The following is a 6,433-nucleotide window of genomic DNA, read 5'->3' as shown; positions in this document are numbered from 1 at the left end:
AGCCTACCACACTACCGCATTCATCAAGGCACGTTAGCGATAGCAATAGGCACGTTAGCGATAGGGAATAAACCAGCAAAATATATTAATTTTCACTAACCTTCATAAACCTTCATCAGATGACAGTCCTATAACATCAGGTTATACATACATTTATGTTTTGTTCGAAAATGTGCATATTTAGAGCTGAAATCAGTGGTTATACATTGTGCTAACGTAGCATCTTTTTCCCAGAATGTGCGGATATTTTTATGACACTCCAACTATTCTGACCAAATAACTATTCATAAACGTTACTAGAAAATACATGTTGTATAGGAAATGATAGATACACTAGTTCTTAATGCAATCGCCGTGTTAGAATTCTAAAAATAACTTCATTACGACATCCAGCTTAGGTATAGTGAGAGAGTACCCAAAATCTGGGCGCAAACGACTAGTACAACATGTTCGACAGATATATGAAAGAGCATCATAAAATGGGTCCTACTTTTGATGATCTTTCATCAGAATGTTGTACAAGGGGTCCTTTGTCAGGAACAATCGTTGTTTGGATTTAGAATGTCCTCTTCTCCAGTCAATTAGCACAGAAAGCTAGCAAAGTAGCGCGAAGCTCTCCTTCCTGAACAAAGGCACACAACGAAACACACCTAACGTCCCGAATAAATTTCAATAATCTAATAAAACTATATTGAAAAAACATACTTTATTGTCACATGTATCAAATAAAATCAAAGCCGAAGATATTAGTCGTCCATAACGACAGCTTATCAGAAGGCAAAACCAGGTCCCTTCACGCGCTCTCCAGAAAACAGGAAACTGGTGACACGTCATGCCGAGAGCTTTTATTCGACCCCAGATCAAGTTATTCACTCCATTTCTTCTCTCACTGCCTGTCGACATCTAGTGGAAGATGTATGAAGTGCATCTATACTAATAAATATCAAGGACATTAATAGGCAGGCCCTAGAACAGAGCATCGATTTCAGATTTTCCACTTCCTGTCAGGAAGTTTGCTGCAAAAGGAGTTCTGTTTTACTCACAGATATAATTCAAAACGGTTTTAGAAACTAGAGAGTGTTTTCTATCCAATAGTATTAATAATATGCATATTGTATGAGCAAGAATTGAGTACGAGGCCGTTTAAATTGGGCACGATTTTCCCCCAAAGTGAAAACAGCGCCCTCTGTCCTCAACAGGTTTTAACCTACCGGTTTAGAGCGTTGGACCAGTAACCAAAAGGTTGCTCGTTCGAATCACAGAGCCACCTCAGTGACAAATCTGTCAATGTGTCCTTGAGCAAGGCACTTAACCCTAATTGCTCCTGTAAGTAGCTCTGGATAAGAGCATCTGCTGAATGACTAAAATGTAAATGTAAAAATGTTTATTATAATAATAATAGTATAGTGGTAATGAATTATGGTGGACCTTACATAAACTCCCTACTTGGATCTCGCGGACCTCACACCCCGCTGTAGAATCCTCATTGAGTCTCCAGGCGTCACAAGGTCGACTTCAAGAACATTTGACTGTGACATACAGTGCCTTCAGAAAGTATTCACACCCCTTCTCTTTTTCCACATTTTGTTGTGTTACAACCTGCATTTAAAATGTATTTTAGATTTTGTGTCACTGATCTACACACAATACCCTATAATGCCAAAGTGGAATTGATCAAAAATGAAAATATGAAATGTCTTGAGTTGATAAGTATTCAACCCTTTTGTTATGGCAAGCCTAATTAAGATCAGGAGTAACAATGTGCTTAACAAGTCACATAATAACTTGCATGGACTCACTCTGTGTAATAATAATGTTTAACACTATTTTTAAATGACTACCACACCTCTGTACCCCACACATACAATTATCTGTAAGGTCCCTCAGTCGAGCAATACATTTCAAGCACAGATTCAACCACAAAGACCAGGGAGGTTTTCCAATGGTAAGTTGGTTGTTAATCATTGCTAGTCTTGTCATAGATTTTGTCATAGATTTTCAAGCAGATTTAATTCAAAACTGTAACTTGGCAATCAGGAACATTCAATGTCTTCTTGGTAAGCAACTCCAGTGTAAATTTGGCCTTGTGTTTTAGGTAATTGTCCTGCTGAAAGGTGCGTTTGTCTCCCAATGTCTGTTGAAAAGCAGACTGAAACACGTTTTCCTCTAGGATTTTGCCTGTGCTTAGCTTTATTCCGTTTCTTTTTATCCTAAAATCTCCCCAGTCCTTGCCGATGACAAGCATACCCATAACATGATGCAGCCATCAACATGCTTGAAAATATGAAGAGTGGTACTCAGTGATGTGTTGTGTTGGATTTGCTTCGCTTCGCTTTTTTTACCCATCTACCAATAGCTGCCCATCTTTGTGAACCATACTTAAAACCTCTACCGCTTCTCTCTCGCGGATCCGGGATCCTCCTCATCAAAAAAGCTGACTAGCATAGCCTAGCCTAACGGGACAGGGATATCATATAATATAATTTTCATGAAATCACAAGTCCAATACAGCAAATGAAAGATAAACATCTTGTGAATCTAGCCATCATTTCCGATTTTTAAAATGTTTTACAGCGAAAACACAATATGTATTTCTATTAGCTAACCACAATAGCCAAACACACATACAGCTTCTATCTCAAGGCCATCAGACTGTTAAACAGCCACCACTAACATTTAGCGGCCGCTGCCAACAAACTGACTCAGCTCCAGCCACCTTAAAAATGGGAATTGATGGAAATTATGTAAAAATGTACCACCAGCCACTTTAAACAATGCCACCTAATATAATGTTTACATACCCTACATTACACATCTCTTATGTATATGTATATACTGTACTCTATATCATCTACTGCATCTTGCCATCTTATGTAATACATGGACCACTAGCCACTTTAAACTATGCCACTTTATGTTTACATACCCTACAGTACTCATCTCATAGGTATATACCGTACTCTATACCATCTACTGCACCTTGCCTATGCCGTCTGTACCATCACTCATTCATATATCTTTATGTACATATTCTTTATCCCTTTACACTTGCGTGTATAAGGTAGTAGTTGCGGAATTGTTAGGTTAGATTACTTGTTGTTATTACTGCATTGTCGGAACTAGAAGCACAAGCATTTCGCTACACTCGCATTAACATATGCTAACCATGTGTATGTGACTAATACATTTGATTTGATTTGATTTGCCACAACCGCATATTTTCACCATGTTTCCACCGCATAGGTAGTAGCTTTCACAAAACCGACAAAATAGAGATAAAATTAGTCATTAACCAAGAAACAACTTCATCAGATGACTGTCTTATAACATGTTATACAATACATTTATGTTTTGTTCGAAAATGTGCATATTTGAGGTATAAATCATAGTTTTACATTGCAGCTACCATCAAAAATAGCCCCAAAGCAGCCAGAATAATTACAGAGAGCAACGTGAAATACATAAATACTCATCATAAAACATTTATGAAAAATACATGGTGTACAGCAAATGAAAGATAAACATCTTGTGAATCCAGCCAATATTTCCGATTCTTTAAGTGTTTTACAGCGAAAACACAATATAGAATTATATTAGCTTACCACAATAGCCAAACACACAAACGCATTTATTCACCACAAAGGTAGCTTTTGCAAAAACCAGTAAAAGATATAAAATTAATCACTAACCTTTGGACAACTTCATCAGATGACTGTCTTATAACATCATGTTATACAATACAATTATGTTTTGTTCGACAATTTGCATATTTATAGCTACAAATCCTGGTTATACATTGTGAATACGTAGCATCGATTCACCAGAATCTCCGGAGATATTTTGGACACTCACCTAATCTGACCAAAGAACTCATCAAAAACTTTACATAAAAATACTTGTTGTATGGCAAATGAAAGTTACACTGGTTCTTAATGCAACCGCTGTGTTAGATTTTAAAAAATAACTTTACCATAACATACAGCTTGCGTTATTGCGAGACAGCGCTCACCAAAACGGCGGAGAATAGGACTCAACATTTTACACAGAAATACGAAATAACATCATAAATGTTTTCTTACTTTTGCTGAGCTTCCATTAGAATGTTGTACAAAGAGTCCTTGGTCCAGAATAAATCGTTGTTTGGTTTTAGAATGTCCATTTCTTCTGTCGAATTCGCGCCAAAATGCTAGCCACGGCTGCTAACATTCCCATCCTCTCTTGACGCAAAGAACGGAAAACTCCAAAAGTCCCAATAAACGTTGAATGAACTGATAACACTCGGTTGAAAAAACCTACTTTATGATGTTATTATCACATGTATCAAATAAAATCAGAGCCGGAGATATTCGCCATGTATACGTAACGCTATTCAGAGGACAATGTCGAGCTCCGCCGCGCGCCTTAGAAGACAAAGAAAATTCCGGACCTGTTACTCCAAAAGTGCTCATTCGACCTCAGATCAAGCTAGACACCCCATTCCACCTTCCACTGCCCGTTGACATCTAGTGGAAGGCGTATGAAGTGCATGCATATCGATAAATAAAAGCCAGTTGAATAGGCAGGCCCTGAAACAGAGCCTTGTTTTCAGATTTTTCACTTTTTCACTTCTGTTTTACTCACAGATATAATTCAAACAGTTTTAGAAACCTGAGAGTGTTTTCTATCCAATAGTAATAATAATATGCATATTGTATGATCTAGAACAGAGTACGAGGCCGTTTCATTTGGGCACGATTTTTTGTGAAAACAGTGCCCCTGTATTGACAAGAAGTTTCATAATTTTTTAAAGAATAATGTGCAAATATTGTACAATCCAGGTGTGCAAAGCTTTTAGAGACTTACCCTGAAAGACTCACAGCTATAATCGCATCGCTGCCAAAAGTGATTCTAACGTGTATTAACTCAGAGGATTGAATAATAATCTAATCAAGATATATTAATGGGTTTATTCCATTAATTTAAAAAAATTGCATTTTTCTTTAACTTTGACATTACAGAGTATTTTGTGTATATCGTTGACAAAAAATTACAATGAAATCAATTTTAATTCCAATTTGCAACACAACAAAATGTGGACTACTTTCTGAAGGCACTGTAAATCACACCCAACATCTACATCCCACATCCCCCTAACCCATCCAAAGCTGTTCCTCATTCCAGTCACTTCTCCATTCTCCCACAGATTCCAGGGGCTGTGGAATTCCCACTGGCCCTGATGAGAAGGATAGTGATATATGTATCTATAGGCTATGTACACAGGGTGGTGACCAAGAACTGATAGTCACTCTGACAGCGCTCCAGAGTTCTTCTGTGGAGATGGGAGAACTGTCCAATAGGACAACCATATCTGCAGCACTCCACCAATCACGCCTTTATGGTAGAGTGGCCAGACAAAATCCACTCATCAGTAAAAGGCACATGACAGCCTGCTTGGAGTTTGCCAAAAGCTACCTAAAGGACTCTCAGACCATGAGAAACAAGATTCTCTGGTCTGATGAAACCAAGATTGAACTCTTTGACCTGAATGTCAAGCGTCACGTCTGTAGGAAACCTGGCACTATCCATACGGTGAAGCATGGTGGTGGCAGCATCATGCTGTGGGGATGTTTTTCAGTGGCAGGAACTGGGAGACTAGTCAGGATCGAGGGAAAAATTAACGGAGAAAAGTACAGAGACATCCTTGATGAAAACCTGCTCCAGAGAGCTCAGGACCTCAGACTGGGGCGAAGGTTCACCTTCCAACAGGACAACAACCCTAACTACACAGCCAAGACAACGCAGGAGTGGCTCATGACACGTCTCTGAATGTCCTTGAGTGACCCAGCCAGAGCCCGGACTTGAACCAGATAGAACATGTCTGGAGAGACCTGAAAATAGCTGTGCAGCGACACTCCCCATCCAACCTGACAGAGCTTGAGTGGCTCTGCAAAGAAGAATGGGAGAAACTCTCCAAATACAGGTGTGCCAAGCTTGTAGCGTCATACCCAAGAAGACTCAAGGCTGTTATCGCTGCCAAAGGGGCTTCAACAAAGTACTGAGTAAATGGTCTGAATGCTTATGTAAATGTGATATTTCACCTTTTTTTTTATACATTTGCAAACATTTCTAAAAACCTGTTTTTCTTTGTCATTATGGGGTATTGTGTGTAGATTGATGAGGAAAAACAACTATTTAATACATTTTAGAATAAGGCTGTAACGTAACAAAATGTGGAAAAAGTGAAGGGGACTGAATACTTTCCAAATGCACTGTACATAGCTATCTCAATTACCTCGTACCTCTGCACATTGACTTGGTACTGGCACTCCCTGTATATAGTTATGTTATATTTAACTCATTATTGTTATTGTTATCATTATTCACTGTGTATTTTTTCCTCATCTCAGTATTTCAATTATTATTAAATTTCTTTATCTTTAATTCTGCATTGTTG

The sequence above is a fragment of the Salvelinus fontinalis genome, chromosome 3 (genome assembly GCF_029448725.1).
Source record: "Salvelinus fontinalis isolate EN_2023a chromosome 3, ASM2944872v1, whole genome shotgun sequence".
Classification (NCBI taxonomy): Eukaryota; Metazoa; Chordata; class Actinopteri; order Salmoniformes; family Salmonidae; genus Salvelinus; species Salvelinus fontinalis.
The sequence above is the reverse complement of the archived record's forward strand: the minus strand, read 5'-3'. Positions refer to the sequence as shown.